The sequence below is a fragment of the Triticum urartu genome, chromosome 2 (genome assembly GCF_003073215.2).
Source record: "Triticum urartu cultivar G1812 chromosome 2, Tu2.1, whole genome shotgun sequence".
NCBI classification, from domain to species: Eukaryota; Viridiplantae; Streptophyta; class Magnoliopsida; order Poales; family Poaceae; genus Triticum; species Triticum urartu.
In genome coordinates this window covers 750,516,831-750,536,451 of record NC_053023.1, presented here as the reverse complement: position 1 = coordinate 750,536,451, position 19,621 = coordinate 750,516,831, and the positions used below count along the sequence as shown (strand labels likewise).

Sequence of the window (19,621 nt, the reverse complement as noted above, 5' to 3'; positions counted from 1 at the left end):
GTTGCCATGGGGGGCGCCCATAGGGTGATCTGGCTCATGACCTGACTAGGCAAGCACTACTACTAGTGCTGCTTCCGGTGGTGGTGACGACACACATGATGATTGGCGACGATGACGATGATGATGTACATTTTATGATTGCTAGGGCTTGAAAAACTGTTGTCGGCCTGTACATTTTGATGAGGTGGTATATACTAACCCATCATGCTGATGGCAAAGGACGGTGCACTACACCGGGGGTGCCCTACATGCTGGAACCCCCCCCCCCGACTAGGCCCCTGAGACCCCCCCCCCCTCGGCCTATGGCGAATGATACTGGATCGGCCTCAAGACACCGGGAGACTCTTAGATTTGAGTGAAGAACCAGGATGTCCTGGGATGTTTGGCTCAATTGATTGCATGCACTTGGAACTGGAAGAATTGTCACGTGGGATGAAAAGTTCAGTACAAAGGGCACTCCAAAGACCCAACAATCGTTCTTGAGGTTGTTGCATCGGAGGATCTATGGATTTGGAATTCATACTTTGAATTGCCTGGCTCTCATAATGAATTGAATGTGTTGTCAAGATCACCATTGTTCGGAAGGCTTGTTGTCAGAAATACTCCTTCTTGCAACTATGTTGTCAATGGTCATCAGTACATGATGGGTTACTACCTTGCATATGACATCTATCCTCCACAGGCCAAATTTGTGACTGACAATCCCACATCCTCAAGGCAACAAGAGACCCCACTTTGCAATGTGTCAATAGTCGGCAAGGAATGATGTTGAGAGAGCTTTCGGTGTGCTTCAGAAGCACTTTGGCATTATTCATGGCACTGCCGAGTATTAAAACCCAGAGGTCCTATGGCAAATAATGAAATGCTGCATCGTCTTGTGTAACATGAGCAGTGAAGAAGAGAGAGGGATGCTAGAGAACCTTCGGTACATCTTCAATGGGAATCCTGTTAACACAATGCAAACATGATACATAGATTCTTCGCAGCGCTTCGAAGCATCAAGAACCAAGAAGTTCATATCTAGCTCCATGATGATATTGGTAAGCGTCAGTGGCCACTCCATAACACTTGATTGTCGTGCTTCTTTTATGCTCTTTACTTTATTTGGATCCTTTCGTGTGTTTGAATCAAAAACAATGATTTATAAAGTTCAAATTTTTAATATTCTTGAATTGTGTGAACTATTATAATCAAGTTTAGATGTAATAATGTAATATGTGTGCAAATATGTAGGTGGAATGTAGTATGTAAACAAAAACTTAGAAGAATTGACGAAGAATTTTTTCCAGGAAATCAAGTTTTAGGAGTTCAACTAGAAACCGTGTTTGTTTAATAACTTCGTACATGTATGGAGTGAAGGTATAAGTGGTCATCTAAGAGGCTAAATTATAAGGGATGCAGTAGAGATGCTCTAATCACAGAAAGCCAGCTTTGTCGCAGCTTAATTATTACGATTTGTATCGCTAATCGAGTAAGAATGTCTGTTTATTTTTCCGCCAGCAGAGCACCGCTCTTATTGCAAAGTGAAAAACATAAACCGTCGCCGTTACCTTAGTAGCGATAGAAATTGGCAAATGTCGTCAGTTGATTCCTTATAATCAAGGGGATCAAATGCTTACTTAACAAGGTGAAATGGACTGATTTGGTTGCTAATGTACATCTGGACTGAAGAAGATGGTCTAGTCTGGAGTTTCCCTCTTGTCAAGGAATGAGAATGACCAGACAAAGCATAGCAAAAGAATGAAAGAAAGGTTGCTTCTTTCCCAGTGTATATATTTATATACCGGACGGGATTATCGGATCCGATCATGACCATAGAAGAAGCGAGGCAAGGGAGTTGAAGATGACCATTTCCTTCGTCTCTTGGTGATCTTGCACTGCATCTCATTGACGGGCCGCCCATCCAGCAGATTCCTCTGAAAACCTGTCGACTTTTGGGTATATAACCAAAAAGTTATGTTACTATTGACACAATTATTTTGGACTCCGACTCTCTTTTTCTAACAATTATGCTCGCCTGCAAAATGATACAAAAATATGCAGACATAGGCAGTCACCATGTCTTAGAGAGAGAGAGAGAGAGAGAGAGAGAGAGAGAGAGAGAGGCTGATTGTTTCTTCAAACTGATGCAAAACCAACACAGAAGAGTAGTCTGAACCCTGCTTGCTCTGCACCAGCAGTCCAGCACCAACGTCAGCTGCATTGGCACACCGCAGCATCCTGAAGAACATGTAGCAAGCAGCCTCAAGTCTGAAGCCAGCTCCGTTGCAGTTTGATGTCGATAGATACTTACAAGTCAACAAGAAAGTTGCAAACCAACCGCTTGTGTTCCCCGAAACCCAACTATTATATAAACACACATAAATATCTCGAGAGAAAAAATGCAGGTGAAAAACAAATAAGTAGTGTTTTTTGGAGCAGGCGAGGAATTCAGTCTGCTGCTCAAATGCCGGTTCATTGCTCAAACTATATACAGCTAACAACATACTAGTGCTCTTGAATGAATGCATTGTACGTAATTATTAAACTCAAATGCCTCTGCAACCATCGGACCTGAAAATTAACTCCATGCAGCAGGTTCAAATGTATACATCTAAGCCTCTACATCGAACTTTATGTGTGTATATCTTGAGAAAAGTCTGCTCTGCTGCTAACTCCATTCAATGATCAAAGGCATCAAAACCCTACCCCTCAAATCTGCCAGTTCATTGTTCAAACTAACCTTGATCATCGACAGGCATGGCCACCTTTGTTTGCTGTGCCGCAATCTGAAACCGAAAAGAAGAAGCTGAAAATCAATCTGTTTACTGAGTTCTGAAGCCTTTTTACTGAAAATCAAACCGAACTGTTTCCTTAATTCACAAGCCTGTTACTGCAACTACTTATATTGTTTTTTTTGAATTTTCTACTTATATTGTTGTAATGCACATTAGGAGTAATATAAATTACTTACCACGCACACAAGCTATCAATGAAATCAGTCACCATATATATCTATTATCATGGGATGGAAGGCATGAACCATGCCGGCGGTGGCCAGCTCCGGTACAGCCCAAGGCCCCTCGACCTTCTCCTCTATGCCATTCTTGAGGCTGAACACCCAGACGCCATTGTAGTTGTAGTTGCTGTTGCACGCCCCCGGATCATCCTTGTTGTAGTAGTAGACGCAGCCAGCCTTGAGCTCCGGGTGCTCCCTCGTCGGCACACACAGCGAACCGTTCACCCCGACGAACAGCGCGGTGTCGCCGATGTCGCGCGTCTCCTTCCACCCCTCCCTGTCGGTGTCGAGGACCTGCACGTTGAAGGAGCGCGTTTGCCGACCGTTGAACTCCCTGAGCACGACCATCAGCCGCCCGCCCGGCGCCGCCACAAGGTACTTGCGGTGGTCCGAGTCGGCCGGCAGCGGCAGCCTCGCCGCGATCACCATGCTTGTGTACACGTCGCGGGTGTAGGCGTCACACTCCTCCCATGCCTCCAGTTGGCCGGAGTATGTAATCGAGTAGAACCTGCCGTCATGGTGGACCGCGTCCTCGACGCCATTGCGCGAGTGCAGCCTCCACGAGCTGGAGCCGCCCTCGGATGTGGTGACGGGCTTGATGCCGTCACGCGGGGGTGGGGGCGGCATCCTCCACGCGTCGTCTCCTGGCATCGCGAAGGCCACGACGCCGTAGTGCGTCCCGGTGATGAGCATGGCGACGTCGGTGGTGTCGGAGAGAACGACCTTGCGGTAGAGGGAGTGCCGCATCTCCTCGGCTCTCATCGCCATGGTGCGGTATGGGTACGGCGGCGGCCCCCTTAAAAACCTCATCACGTGGAGCGTGAATTCCTGCCGCCTGCGGTGGGCGTAGAGGCCGGGTATGGTGTCGATGGCCGGTGACCGGGTTGACGAGCCACAGCCGGGCCCGATCCGGTGACCGGGTTGACGAGCCACAGCCGGGCCCGCATCGTCGGCGGTGACGACCAACCCGCAAGCAGGAGGAGCCGAGAATGCCATGTTGGGCCCGCGCGCAAGTCGTGGCGTGCGCAGGGAGCTAGAGATGGCGGTTTCCGGGCCCGCGCCTGTCTGGACAGACACGCGCCTCCGCCATGAACGCCATCGCGCGAGCCACGAAGACGGCGGCGAAGGCAAGCGTCGAGAGCGAGCCCTGGATTTGGCTACATCTCCACGGGAGGCTGGCGGCAGCGGCGGCGGCCTTCTTTCGCTCCATCGCTATGGATCGGTGGATCCGCGATAAAAGAGTTTATATATAGGGTCGTGCTATTCGTCATCATGGTGAAGAATTGTTATTCCTCACCCTAGCCGCCCCTCGAACCAGACGCCACAGCTACAGTAGAGTAAAGCGCGAACGTAAACTTACCTCAGGCATGAATCGTAAAGTTACAGCATGGGGACCCCACGTGAAAAGAACACCGCGAGGTAAATTTACCTCTTGTCTCTACTCCCGAATCAGGAGAAAACCAACTCCATGGATCGTGGGAGGGCTCCGCCATTTTTCACGCGTTTCTCCTGCAATCCACCAGCTCTACCCCTGATTTGTCCATCGTGCAGCCATGACGGTTCCCCATAGACTAGCGGAGTGGTTCGCTCTATCCTGTGGCCCAGAACCGGCTCCAGTGGCTTTGCAGAAGAGAAGATGTCGTCTAGCCGGCGGCGTCCAGCTGAACTGAAGTGGCAGCGCCAAGTTGGACCGCAATCTCAGCGCCAGGGCGGCGCTCGGCGCATCCACGCACTCCGGCGACGCTCGAGCCATTTTCATGTCTCTCCTCTCCCATCCTTACCTCGATGATTGGATCTGGATCCAAAATTCACCGGCTGCCGTTGAATCGTCATGGTCTAGGTATGATCGACCTCCTCTTCAAGTTTGGTCAATGGCTCCTACTTCATGTGCCCATGAGCTCCAGCTCCGCCCCTTTCTCTCTTGAATATGGTCACCAGGGCACATCCCCCCCTTGTGACATCCCTATCTATTTTTCAACACTGAAGTTATTTTGTTTTGACAAGAGTCAGTCAGAATTCGTGTGTTATGAGTTTGGCATCTAAATGGGGGTGGTAAGTTGTGATGGGACAGTGAATCACTTTGCCTGTTGTAATGCCAGCAGAACGAAATGACCATGTTATGATAAATAAAAATTCTTATGCTAAGGTCTTACAATGTTAGAACAAGTCGATGCATTATCTTTCTGAAATCGGCAGCAAAAGTATCAGTAGCTCATTTTGTTGTGGGAGCAGAGTTTAACAGTCAATTACTTTTGTTTTTAGTGCTGCATAGAAATTTCCATAACATGTGTGAAGGCTAATTTGATTCTCAGTTTGTACAGTCACCTTGTTCTATTTCAGTTCTGCATCCTAATCAGATTTTGAGTTCGCTTGGTTTTTTCAAAAACTAGATCAAATTTTTTCAAGTGAAGAGAGAAATTTATTGACATAGGAAAGTTCTCCACTAACGCTTTGCTATATGCCACCGAGGAAAGGTCTGCTCTCTCTCTCTCTCTCTCTCTCTCTCTCTCTCTCTCTCTCTCTCTCTCTCTCTCTCTCTCTCTCTCTCTCTCTCTCTCAATCTTGATATATACCTGCCATGTAGGAAAGTTCTCCCCTAAAACTTTGATTTCTCTGTATTTCCTGCGTGTGTTATGTAGTGGACAAGTGTGAAAAAGTTGTTGTCTATTTGACATGAAGAAGTTGAGGTAATGTGTTACAAACATGATGTTTTCCGAATATCCAATTAATTCGGTTGCAGGACTCCATCAGCACTACACAATCGCATATGGAGGCTACTGACTAACTTATTTGTAGAATAAAGAGGCCAATATATTTAATCTTTTTAGGTATACTTTGGATTTAAGAAGAAGCTTAATCATTGTTATTTTATATATTTGATAGTTTTGACTTAAACTCTCTCACATCTACTCAGTTGATTTGATTGGGAAGCTTAACGGTCTATGCGCTACTCTCTACCACTGTACAGCAGTATTTTTGCCATTGTACTATCCAATTCTTAGCATTCTTCTTTCTGGCAATAACAAACACGGGAAACCTTATTTTGATTTCTGCTATTGTGTTATGCTGGTGCATCATATATCACAAGTTCATTTATAGATTTACAGAAAAAGGGGAAATGGTTGTGTCAATAACTCTGCATTATAGTTTAAAACATGGTTGCTTATATCTAAATTATTTAGTCATCAAGAAAAAACTACACATAATTGCCAGTATACCCGATTTTGTTTTGGAATTAAATGCTTTAGATCTTGGATGTCGCTTTATCTCCTCTGTTATGTTGACTCAGATTTTATTGGGCATATTGTTCAACTGGCCATGAGAAGATATTCTTGTTCAACGTGTTCTCAAAATGTTGACTTCAGATGTTCTCTTTGAGAAACTATTGACACAGAGAAGTAATGACCTTTTTCCAGTTTTGCATATTAAGAACTATTGTTTGTTAATATCTCATCAATCTTCTTTGTGACAATTACAGTTTTGTAAATTCCAAATTTATTGGAGAAAAGAGACCAAAATTTTCTTATATTCTCATGTAGCTTTAGATGTTTTACCCATCAGCTTTTGCTATGGGCTTTCGTACATGTTATCTTGCTTACAGCAAGATCTGCATCCTTGCATTGTAGATGTTAGTTGAACCAACTAATTCAGTATGAACTAATAGTGTAGGGGTTTCTACAGATGCAGCGCCACCAAGAATGTGTTGTGAGGAAGCACGTGTGGAGTGGTGGTGCTGCAATACCGAGATGCTCGTGTCACCGACTAGAACAAGGCAACAAAAACAATCATATGCAGTCACTCGACCTGTCGATGCTTGCGCAAATTCAGAAACTTGACTGAATCTGCCAATGCTAGAAGAAGATAGAATAACTCTGAATTTGTATGCCATATATGGAACATGTCATTCAGCCGATTTTTGGTTATTCATCTAACAAAATATCTGGATGCAAATGAAATTTTTAACAAGGCCAAGATTTCACTGCCATATTTTTCATGATATAGTGAATATTTTATTGGGGGTGCAATGCATTTACCATTTGAATTATTATGTCGATAAAATCACTCCATGTGAGCAGTTGTCAAATTTCCTTGTAGAAGTACCACTGGAAGTTCATTCTTCTAATTTGTGTGTGCTTTCACCAAATGATGATAGGCTTATCAATAAGTGTCTTGTTGAGTGTTCTCGCAAAAAAAAAGTGTCTTGTTGAGTGTATCTAAGAAAATAATGTTGAGTTATTGGTTTGGGAGTCCTCCTTTTGATTCTCCTCCAGCGTTTTGTAGCACTGTCTACCGGATCATCACGTCTTGTGCTCAACACATTAGCTGACCACACACAAAAAGATTCTTTGTGTTCAACTCATTAGCTGTAGACCACACATAAAAAATATTCTTGTGAGTTGTTGTGAAGACATAAGAAGTATTGCATTGATACACTGGGCTACGTGAGAACTACTCAAAAAGCACTTGAATTTCATTACATAACTAGGTCGGTTTACAATGAACAAACACGATCTGAGTTTGTCATACACAATCATACAGACAATAAATTCAGTAAGCTATTTGAGAAAGTAGCCTCTAAATATTCAATATCTACAGACAAGACTATCTATCTGTAGTGACAAGACTATCTTTCTGTAGTGTAACACTCTCCCATCAATCTTGAGATGGACACTGCTCTAGCCTATCTGCAGACATTTGTAGTTCCAATTAGAGGTTGCAAAATGCACATCTGGATGACCGTAAAGTTTCTGCATAGATGTATTTCCAGTTAGCCTTTGCAACATCCTCATCTGGATGACCATACAGCTTCAGCAATGATTTATGAAAAAGTTCCAGAGCTTGAATAACTGTTACATGTACACATATCATTGCAGCTCCTCGTGACTACTCTGTTCCTGTTATTTTTGTTGAACATGCATGCCAAAATGTAAGTAGAAAACCTTACATTTTGTGGTGTCAGCACTTGAACAAGGAATGAATCATGGAAAGAGAACCTTGATATACAGAAACTGTAGATTTGTGGAAAGTTAGTGTTGTCGAAATTTTACTGTCATATTTTCATTCATCAAATAATGGTGCATGATAGCAGACAAGATAATAAGTCGAGAGATGTGAGCAGGATTTCAACTACTCCCTCCATTCCTAAATATTTGTCGTTCTAGATATTTCAACAAGTGACCATGCACGGAGCAAAATGAGTGAATCTACACTATAAAATATGTCTACATACATCCGTATGTGATAGTCCATTTAAGATGTCTACAAAGACAAATATTTAGGAACAGAGGGAGTACAAAAGATTAATTAGTTGTTTTTTTAGAGAAGATTAATTAGTTGTTGATACTATGCCATTCTATCCAAACCTATACAAAAGTAACAAATTCTTTCATTCTGTATTGCCCAAAGCCCCAAACAATCTAAGGAGTAGAATGCGCGTGAGCAAATGCACATCTGTCTTTGAGTTCCTTGCTAGCAAATAAAATGAAGGGGGCAATAATTTGCATAGAAATATTAAGAGAACTAGTAAACCCATAGCATCGACTTGTTGGCAGGATTTACCTTACGACCAAAATTTGATGTCAGGACATGAATTTCTCAAACAAACTACTGCAAATGGTAGGTTTGCTCACCGCGAAATCCCAAATGGAAAACAGTAACAAAACGTGAACCAAAAAAAAGCCAAGCTGGACTGAGGATTTAGCTCGCCACCGTACCCTGATATCGAAACCCAATGGTGTGCTCTGCGCACCATATAACCACCCACAGCAGTGCCGAGGCCGGCCGGCGCTTGCTGATGCCACCCGTCGAGCCAGTCGCAGGCTCCCAAAGCTTCAAAACCTTTGGGTAAACGGCAAACAGTCTTAGAAATTCTCATAGAAAGGAACAGCTTAAAGATTCACGTACACCTAAACCATGTACCTGCATGAGCACACAACTACTAAACACTCCTTAATCTGAATCGTGTTATTCGTTTTCTATAGATGGCTTAATAAACTCCAAAATACAACACTCTCCTTGTCCTATCCTTAACATGCAAGATGGCTTAATAAACTTCAAATGGGCTTAACAATCAAGATGAAGATGCGGACGCAGTGCCCATCCATGCATGGTAAAACACATTCCAGATCTTTAACATGCAAAAAGTGTTCATTGTCCATACACTTACTAAGGAGTTTAGTTTGAATTTTTTGCAGTCTGAAAAATCATCCAAGGCGAAATCTTGCTCATACAAATCTGCTACATCAAACTAGTAAATATTTCTTTTGAAACCCGGAACCAACTGCCTGCCTGCTTGTTATTCAGACTAGCTAAGATTACAAAAAAAAATCCCTCTCTGGACTCCCAACAAAGTGGCAACCGCCGTCCCGTCTGTTGTCCGTTAGCTACCTTATTTTGCCGAGTGCTACTGTTTGGCTCTCGGCAAACACTTTGCCAAGTGCCCGTATCCTTTCTGTTTGCCTGAGGGGTGTAAGCCAGGTGGCTGTTGCCGAGTGCAGCACTTGGCAAAGGCTTTGCCGGCGGGTTTTGGCCCTTTGCCAAGTGTCCATGGCACTCAGCATATATGTCGATTCCAGTAGTGTGCAACTCATTTTCTAGCAGGAGAAACCTTCGATATGGCCACGCAGGTCGTCACTCGTCACACAGGCCTGAGAAAAAGGTAATACAAAAGAAGAAAGAAAGACAGAAAGCACCGAGCTAAGAACAGAAACCACACAAGAAGTCGAAGATACAGTGATTCTAGAGATAAGATGCACCAAAACACATAAGTTACAACAAATAGAACATGTCCAAGAGATGACCAAAACACAGATACAACATGTCCAAGAGATGCAAACTGGGAACTGATAGTCGCAGATGCAGTGATTCTGTCGTTTTCACAAGTTACAACAAGATTACGAGTGTGCAAACTGGGAACTGATAGTTATGGGATTGCAGATGCAATTATTGATTGGATAATAAAACTGCTAAAAGGGAGAGGCTCCTAGGGGGAGACCGGAGGCATAAAGTCTCGTTGTCCTCAGGTTTTCCAATTTTCCAAATAATGCAGCTATGTCTTCCTGCTCGCCTGCCATTGAAGAAGAAAACAAGGTCAGTAAAGCCTATGTGGCAAATAACAAAAGGGAGAGTTTCACGACACAACAACACACGGTTTTCCTCCAGGGAAATATTAACAGATCAAATATTCTATACGAACTAAACATTGGACCTAACAATTTAGTGATAAAAATACATGTACATGCAAGCAATTTGCAAACATCAAACATTTCTTTCAGGAAATATTGACAGATCATGATTGCATACGGACTTTTCTTTCCAGAAATATTAACAGATCATGATTCCATACAGACTAAGCATTGGAAGTAACAAGCAGAAACAAGATGGTTATGCGCATTGATGATGTAGAGGCCGGGGGTTTTAACCTCGTTGTCGAAAAAATCAGTAAGTAAATCCAGCGTACTTTACAGATAATGGTTTAAGTTGGATTGCTACTGCCTAATGCATCAGTTATTTCCAGTATATAGGGAATTTCAAACAAAATATAAGTAAAAGCTGGACGGGAAATAAGTGTAAGCACTGGTACCTTGGGCGGTCATCTAGATATCTGATCCGCTTTCTTTAACTTTGGACATATGAATATCTGAACCTTTTTTATGTTTGCAACTGCCTCTGCTCCACCAATTGAAACTAGGTCTGGACAACACGTAATCTTCAATTCCTCAAGTGATGCAAGATTACTGCTCCAAATGTCACCTGGAATGGATGTTATACCCTTGCACCCACAAATGCTCAGCGAGACGAGGGATGTGAGGTTCAGTAGGCAGCTGGGAACATATGGAGAGATATCCCCGCAGTTACTTAAGCTTAGACGTTGGAGATATGATGGCAACACCAGCCCCCTTTGCCAGTTGAGACTTGGGCAATTATTAATCACGAGAAGTTTCAGACAAGGAAAACTCACAAACCTTTCGACTGGCAGGGACAGTAACTCAGGACAAAGTTCGACGCCAATTTTCTCAATAGCTGGTAGGTATTCTTGTGTTAGGATGCCATCAAGGGTTGACAATTTATCACAGGACTGAACTTGTAGGATAGTAAGGGACGGGAATGCTCTAATGCAGTTAGTGCCTGTAGAAATGGAAAGATTAGGGGACCCTCCAATGGATGTAAGAGATTTGCACCAAATGAACAACGTCTTTAAAGCTGGAAGACTCCACGTTTCTAGTTGTATGGACATGGCAAACTCGCATTGACAATGAAAGGAGGTGAGGGAGCAACAGTCAATATCGCAAAAGAGACTAGAACGACACAAATGGAGCTCCATGAGGGATGGCGAAACCAATCTTTGTTGGCAGATGTTCGGACAATCAACTATGCACAGTTTTTCAAGGAAATGAAACCCCCCAAAACTCTCAGTTGGTACAGATGCTAACATCTTGCAATCTTGAATTCGGATCTCCTTGATGGCCGGTACATAACTTGGTTGCAGAAAATCTTCTAGGCTTGATAAATTTTTGCACCCATCAATACATAGGTTTGTCAAGGACAAGAAAGTACCAATTGCAGGAATCTCATTTGGGTTTATGCACTTCAGTCCAACACAACCTTTAAAATCAAGAGATGTTAAGCTTGGCAAGTTTTGTGGTTGAAACCAGCTTGGGAGCGAGACACTGACATAATACTTGACATAGAGACGCCTGAGGCTGATAGGAGGTGGCAGACCTTCAAGTACTTCTATATTATTGTTGGCTGAATCAATTGTTAGTTCGTTTACTTCAAATTTCTTTAAACTGGTCAACTTATCAAACCCAGCGGGTAAGCTCCGTAGCTTGCATTTCTTGGCATATAAAACCTGCATATTATATAGCCAACAGAAAGTTGAAGGAATCCTCTTCAAAGTACAAGGTCTGGAGATTTCAAGGAACCGAAGATGCTTCCAATTACCGATACTATCTGGTAATTCATTTGTGAAGGCACAAGATATCACACGCATACGTGTAAGTTTAGTACACCAGTGGTCCATTACAAAGCATGTTCTTTTCCCCAAATTAATCTTGCAAATTAGGGTGCGCAGCTTCGTGTACTTGCATAGTCTCAACAAGTTGGAATCATCAAATTCACTGCTAGGGAGTATGTATAGATGGCGAATATTCTGGGGAACTTTATCAAAGTCACTCTTATTTCGTAAGATGAAGCAGTCATGCTCTGAAACTTTTTGTGCCATGTCATGCAGCAAGTCATGGATTACATATCGACCATAAACCTTTTGAAAGAAGGACCGCGCCACAAGTTCTTCAAAATACTGATAGCAAATATCTTGAATGGGAACACCACCTTGAGGCTCCACAAAGCCTTCTGCTACCCAAATTTCAGCTAAGCATGCCTTCTCAAATTTGTAATCTTTGGGATACACGGCGCAGAATGCAAAGCATTGTTTCAGATAGAATGGTAAATACATGTAGCTCAACCGAAGGGCAGGTAAAATCTCGGTTTCCTTTTGTTTCAACTCCCACAGTTCACTCTCAAGTATAGAACTCCAATGCGATGCTTGAAGGTCCATGCTCAACATGCGCCCCAGAGTTTTGGCTGCCAAAGGAGAACCCTTCAATTTAGGAAGTATTCTTCTTCCAATACACTCTAACTCAGAATCATTGCTAGAACCCTCAGATCCAAACGCACATAACTTGAAGAAATTCCAAAACACATCATCCTTTAGACCTTCAACTATAACAGGCTCCATTGTGTGCACCGCCTTGGTAATATTTGGACATCTAGTGGTGATTAACATCGCACTTCCTTCTTGGGCACTTGCAAAAGGTGCACAAAACATCTCCCAACACCGCCCATTATCCTTCAAGGCATCATCCCACACATCATCAAGGACAATCAATAATCTTTTATTTTTCACATGGTTAGAAATAGCACGCTGAAGAGAATCCAAATTATCAATCTTTGCCTCCTTTCCGGTACATGATTCTATGGCTTCTTTAGTTAATCTCTCCTCATCGAAGTCATCTGAGACACAAATCCAAATTATTAGCTCGAAGTGAGACTTCACTCGTTGATGGTTGCAAATATGTTGGGCCAAAGTAGTCTTTCCAACACCACCAATTCCAGCTACCACCAAAACAGGAAGACTCGATATTTTTGGTTCACCATTAACATGATTGCTTGATGATGTGCTTGTTGATGCGTTGATTGAACTAGTTGCTCTCTTGCGTTTTGGATGTGTAGGTACCTTAAGAAATCCCAATACCTGTTTCACCTCCTTCTCACGACCAAATATATTTGTTTCCTTTGACACGAAAGAGGTGGTCACTGGCCTGACTGATTTGGCAAAGCGATGTGTAACTTCACGAAGCCCCATACCCTTCATCTCACTCGAAAGGTAATTCAACCTCAATTGGACATCATTCAACTTGTTGAAGTTGCCATGAATGACCTTATCAAGGAAGTCAATGAAAGGAGATTGGATTGCATTGCCCTCCACTTGCACCTTCATCTCGTGCCATCTGAACTCATCAATAAGGTCCTCGGCCTCAGACACGGCATCCTTGAGACTCGGAAGGAGCTTGGCCACACACTCTTCATAGCTTCTCCACTCTGCTCCATTAATGAGGTGATACATTGCAGGAAGAATGTCACAGAGACGTTGTAGATCACTCTGTAATTGTAGTACTTGATCCTGGAGACTTTGCTCTTGTGAGCCACTCCATCGGGAGCGCAGAGATGAAATGGCAGATTTGGCCGACAAAAACAAACTGACACAATCATTGATGGCACTGATGATCCCGGCGGCAGACAAGCTCATGGTTGCAGGAGCGCAGAGATGGAATCTGTCTTCGTCCTGTGAGCAAACAGTGGACAGAATAAGGATCGTGGAAGTAATTGTTGCAGTCAGAATATACAACAGGCCGGCTATTGTAGTAATTATTTTGTCCAGATCCATTTCCACCCATGGCATTAGTCCTCAGTGGATACATCAGGAAGAATTCAAGTTAGAGAAACATCATCAATGATCTCTGGCACTTGCGGTGCAAATAAAATCATTTAGTTTCAATATGTCTTTGCAATTATTTGCAAACATTTTGTGCTTTGACTAGAAATCATGTACGTGGAATGCATGTTATACTCGATATATGGATGTCGTGACGTGAAATATACACTGCATGTTGTAAATACCAAATTATCTTGTTCTGACTCCTCACACCTTCATAAAACAGAGCGTTCTGCTTGCCCGCCCCTACTTCTCTCTTCCTCGGCTTACTGAAATTTCCCTTGATTTTTATACTTTCAAAACTGGTTTGTTCAGAGCTAAAAATAGGTTGGTGGTTCAGAGCTAACATAGCTTGCTGAAATTTCCCTTGATTTTTCCTGTTTGAAAACTGGTTTTTTCAGAGCTAAGATATAAGTGGAACGCAGAAGAAGAAATTAAGAAGGTAAAGGTTCAAGCTGACCTGGATCGGTGCGGCTTGCCGTCGATGAGCGACTCCTCCAAATGCGCAGCAGCAGCAGCAGCAGTAGGAGCAGGAGGAGAGAAATCTTGGATGGGTCTGAATGTGAGGACGAGCCTTCACATACATACAGCTTGTGGGCGGAAGCACCAACCAAGCAACCGTGGTCGCTTTGTTGGCTTCTCCTTCCTTGGCGGCAACACTCAGGAGGTTGACACTGGCAATCTCCTGGGAAGTGTCAACCCTCACATCACATACATACAAATTGTGGGCGGAACCACCAACCACTGTCGCTTTGTTGGCTTCTCCTTGGCGAGGTGAGGTGCTGTGTCATCATCGTATCCTACAATTTTGATGCTAGATGCTCCTTGTTGCATATATTTTCTTAAATTGTAGGAGTATTTTTTTCCCCAAGTTGGACCCAGTCGTGAAAACGATTGAATCAAATACGGAATGAAACGAATACAAGTATACTGCATTCGTGAAAACAAAACAAAGTACTCCCAGGAATAATGTCGTACATGTTAAAAAATGAGGATTATGGAGTCCTAAAAATGGCCATCTCATCACGCCGGCAGCAACGAACCGTTACATAAACTGAACTGTTAATCTGTCACAGCTTGAAATGCAGAGAAGGAAATAAGTGCAGCAAGAGTAGTGGTGTTCTGCTAGTGCTAGTATAAGAAACAGAAGATGCTGCCCTACTCCAGCCGCAACAGATATGGGCAAAACTGCCAAGTATGATTCCTTTGAATGATCAAGGGAATCAAATGTCAGGCCGGCTTCTGCCCACCATAGTTCGCTCAAGAAAAGGGAGATGAAACGGACGCCATCGATTTGGCGAGGTGGTATGCTTATCATCATATCTTAGAATTTTGATGCTAGCTGCTCCTTGTCGTATCTTAAATTGCATTGTAACTTTCCAAGTTGGACATGGTCGCGAAAACAAATGGATCGAATGCATCCTCGATCGCGAATATATTGCATTCGGTGAAAAAAACAATTCATGGCACGATAGCCCAAAAAAGAAGTGTTAACCCTGCAATGCAAACCAATTATTTCTCATACTCCAGGCTCTACACAATGAATATAGCTGGCATGAAGGCTTTCCCTCAAAAAAATGTGGAGTAGGGAGGGCTAGTAGAGGTTCTCATTCTCAGAAGCAGTTCATATTTCCTTCTGAAATAATCCCTTCTATCCTGAAGAACATATGCAGCTAGGGTTGTTCTATCTATCCTGAAGAACATGTGCAGCTTGGGTATTTCAAGCAAGGAGCCTCGAGCCGACAGTCCTAAAATGGCCATTTTCATCATCATCCTGGCGACAATACAAGTAATATACCCCGTCCATAAACTGAACAGTGAACCCGTTGCAGCTCGAGATGCGGAGCAGGAAATTAGTTGCAAACCTCGTCAGTGCAGTAAGGATGGTGCTCTGCTGGTAGAGGAAGCAGAGGAGGCTACTCCGGCTAGTCCAGTAGCGACAGAAATGTGCAAAAATGTCAGCTTGATTCCTTCCAATGCCACCTATTTTGAAAGCGTCCCGTCATCATTTGAGTTGCATCCATCACTTCCAAACAACAAATCTTGATCATCAACACTGACAGACTTGTGACCTGGACATTCAACTTAAGTTGTGCAGCAGCGGACTGAAATAATCATCGGAGACATCAAAATTTGAGCCCTGCAAAACTGCAACATTAAACTAGCTATTATTTCCTTCATTCTGAAACTCGGAAACAATCGCAAGGTAAAACAAACAAACACAAAAGAGCAGTCTGAAGCCTGAACCCTGCAACCCAAATTCTTTTCCTCACTTCTGAACCCCAAAAACTGTCATGGAAATATGTGCAGTAAGCAGGCTTCAGGTTCCAAGCTCCAGCAGCGCATGCATAAACTGTAGTATTAGTGAGTTAAATAAGGTACACTACCTTGGCTTGCTCAATCAATAAATCCAGAGTAAAGATACACAACAGGTACGATATGTCTTACAGATGCTCTGCTGGTGAAGAAAAAGCAGAGGATGCTGCTCCAGCAGCAACCGAAATGGGCAAAAACAACAGCTTGATTCTGTTCAATAATCAAAGGCATCAAATGCTTTCTTAACAATGCAAACCGAATGCCACCGATTCGCTTGGTACAGTAATGTACCCTCTCAAGACCCTACCCCTCACATCTACCTTGATCATCAACAGGCAGGCAGATGCAGAGTTGGCCTATGATGCGGTGGCGAAGGCCACGGCCGTACAGAGTGCCCGTGATCAGCATTGCGGCGGGGCACGGCGGGGAGTTGGAGTGAACGACCTTGCGGCAGAAGGAGTCCAAACCAAAGACGACTTGCTTTGCTGCATTTCTTGGGCACGGCACACATGGTACTTGCAAACATCCAATGCGTCCTTGATGCTGCTCGGCGATGCAGGGGATGGTGCTGATGGCAGGGAGCGCACGCTGCTCACCGGTGACCGGGTTGACAAGGCGCATCCGGACCCGGTCATCGGTGGAGGAGCCCAGGATGGCATAGTCACGCAGCACGGGTTCAGGGGCGGGCACGATGGTGCCGGCACGGTCAGAGATGTTGGATATTTATGTGGCTTTTAACATTTATTCAATATGATTATTGTTTATTAACTCAAACGTGGAATTATTCGTATTATTAATGCTTGTGAAGGGGAATAATTGATGCGGTGTTTCACTCGAGGAAGTAATATTACAGTAGAGAAATTAATAGGGTGAGGCCTTTCTGCTAACAAGGCAACACCCAGGTCCCTCGCGTCGCCCCCGCCCTGGGCGACTCGGGGGCCTCCAACCCTAGGCACCGCTGCCGCCCTCTCCTTCTCCCCTCCTCGCCCCGCCGCTGGGTGAAACCCGCGTGGTAGACGGCGGCGGCGGGGGACTCCCTCTCCCGCCTCCCCTTCTTCCGCAGGCGGCGGTGTCCTGCGGCGGTAGGCCTCGGCGAGCGGTGGCGGGGCACGGGGCACGCGGCGGCGAGCCTCGGCAGGCGGTGGCGGCTGTGCGCGGGGCTGACTCCGGAGCGACGGCGCGGGCTTGGATCCATCGCGGATCTGAGCTGTGGGCGCGGCCTCGGCCTCCCCTGCTCGGTCGGCGGGTCTCGGTGGGGGGGCTTCCCCGTGCTGAGATCTGCCAAGCGGGATCATCCAGATCCCGGCAAGGACGGCGGCGACCCGTGCACGAGAGATGGAGGTCTTCGATCAGATCTGGGTGAAAACCTGCTTTTGGCTATTGCCAAGGCCGGCGATGGCGACGCTGTCTGCGCCGTTCCCTTCCTGAAGGCATCGTCGTGGAGATGTTCAAGGCCACTCTCTGCTATCTCCGGGGGAAACCCTAGATCAGTAGATCGGATGACGACGGCTCTCTGGTGTCGTTTTCCCCCATGGGGACGTCATTCTTGGAGGTGCACACGGGCTCGAGGGACTAGAGGACAGCGACTCTGGTGGAGCGGTGCTTCATCTTTCCCATTGAAGGTGGCGGATCTCGGCGGCGTGGTGCTGTTGAGACTCGGCGTCTGATGCGCGGAGATGGACTCGCGCAGGAGGAGGTTGCTGTCTGGCGTCATGGTGACGTCGATGGCTGAGTGGCCAGACAAGGTAGAAGCCTCAATATGACCTAAAGACGGACTTGTGGAAGATGGCGGCGACGACACACGAGTGTGTCTGACCGGATTGTGTCCCAGACCCGGTATGAGGCTCAGCTGGGGCTCCCGAATATGTTTCAGCTTCCGGCTTTTAATGTTAGGCTTAGGTGAGTGGTTTGGGTAGTGGCCCAGCTAGCACCCCTTCATCATTTTGGATAGGAGTAGCGGCATGTGTTGTCAAGATGGTGGATTCAGGCACATTGTTGTAATACATTGTAAGGTCCTCGAGAATAATCAATAAAGTGGCCGTATGCATCTCCCAGATGCAGAGGCCGGGGGTCATCCTCCTTTTCTAAAAAAAAAGAAATTAATAGAGTTCGACTCTACTGAAATTTTATATATACATACGTATATTTTTTGGAACATCACATTGTGGAAGAACTTGGTTTGTTTTGCGGGATCAGCTATGCAGACTGTTGAACCATCACATGATCAAGATTCACATATATACAATCTAATCATAGCATATGATTCACACACGTGTACTTTGCAAGTCTCCATGTAAACCGTCAAGTAGGAACCACAACAGGGGGAAGGCGAAGTGGTGGCGGCCGCAGTCGGCGTAAATGTGCACTAAGCCCAGGCCCACCTGGCTTGAAACACATTTGAACTTACGAGTTTGTCTTAGAAAAGTTAATTTATGAGTAATATAATAATTTGAGAGCCGAGGACCCGCCAAAAACACATTTTAGCTTATGAAGAAAAGTTTGTGTAGCCTTAAACCCCTTTATTTACTTTTTTTTATAAGAACCTCTTTATTTACTATACAACTGATTATGCTCTGATAGCGGAGAGCCATGTTGGGACGAGCCGAGGAGCATGTAAGCCACCTTTAATTTGTTGCCACGCCAAAGAGCATTGCCTCTTGCCTCATTGTCCTTTGTTTGCAAAAAGAAAATCTCCTTAGCTAAGCATCACCGTTCCGCGGGACCGGTGGCCGGAACGGAAAGCACGGGCCCTCAAAATTGATATATTATATGTGTGGCCGGTACACCTCCAAATTGTTTCTCTTATTTCTGATACTCCATATACTACACTGTCTTCAAAAACTGTCGCCTGTTGAAGTGTTTCTCTTACACTGTCTTTAAAAATTTTTGAGGGGGGGCTTGAGCTTGTCAAAGTCCCCCTGTTAGATCCATCGTTGGCTGAGGCACTTATTTTGAGACGAAGGAAGTACAAGGCAACAAGAAAAATTGCAAACCAACCTGTTGCGTTTAGTTCTCAAACTTCTTTCCGAAACCCAGTTATTATAAATACAATAAATATTTTGAGAGAAATGCAGCAACAATGGCACTTGAAGGGGATAGCTGAGGAACCGGCTCCCCACCCCCAACCCGCTCCCCGCGCCGCTGGCCGCTCCGGCCGCGGCGGCCACCAGATCCCGGCGCGTGCCAGGCGTGCCCTCGCTGCTGCAGCCATGGGGCGCTCGCGCTTGTCCAGATCCTCCGGCTCCGCTTGCTCAAGCCCGCGTGGCAGTGAGGGATGGGGCCTGCCGGCCTCGGTGCCGGGCCTGGCCAGA

The 19,621-nt window shown here is 44.9% G+C and overlaps 1 pseudogene; it reads right to left on the bottom strand.

Moving 5' to 3' along the window:
* Window positions 1–7,674: 7,674 nt before the first annotated feature.
* On the bottom strand, window positions 7,675–13,808 carry LOC125538567 (annotated as a pseudogene).
* Window positions 13,809–19,621: the final 5,813 nt, after the last annotated feature.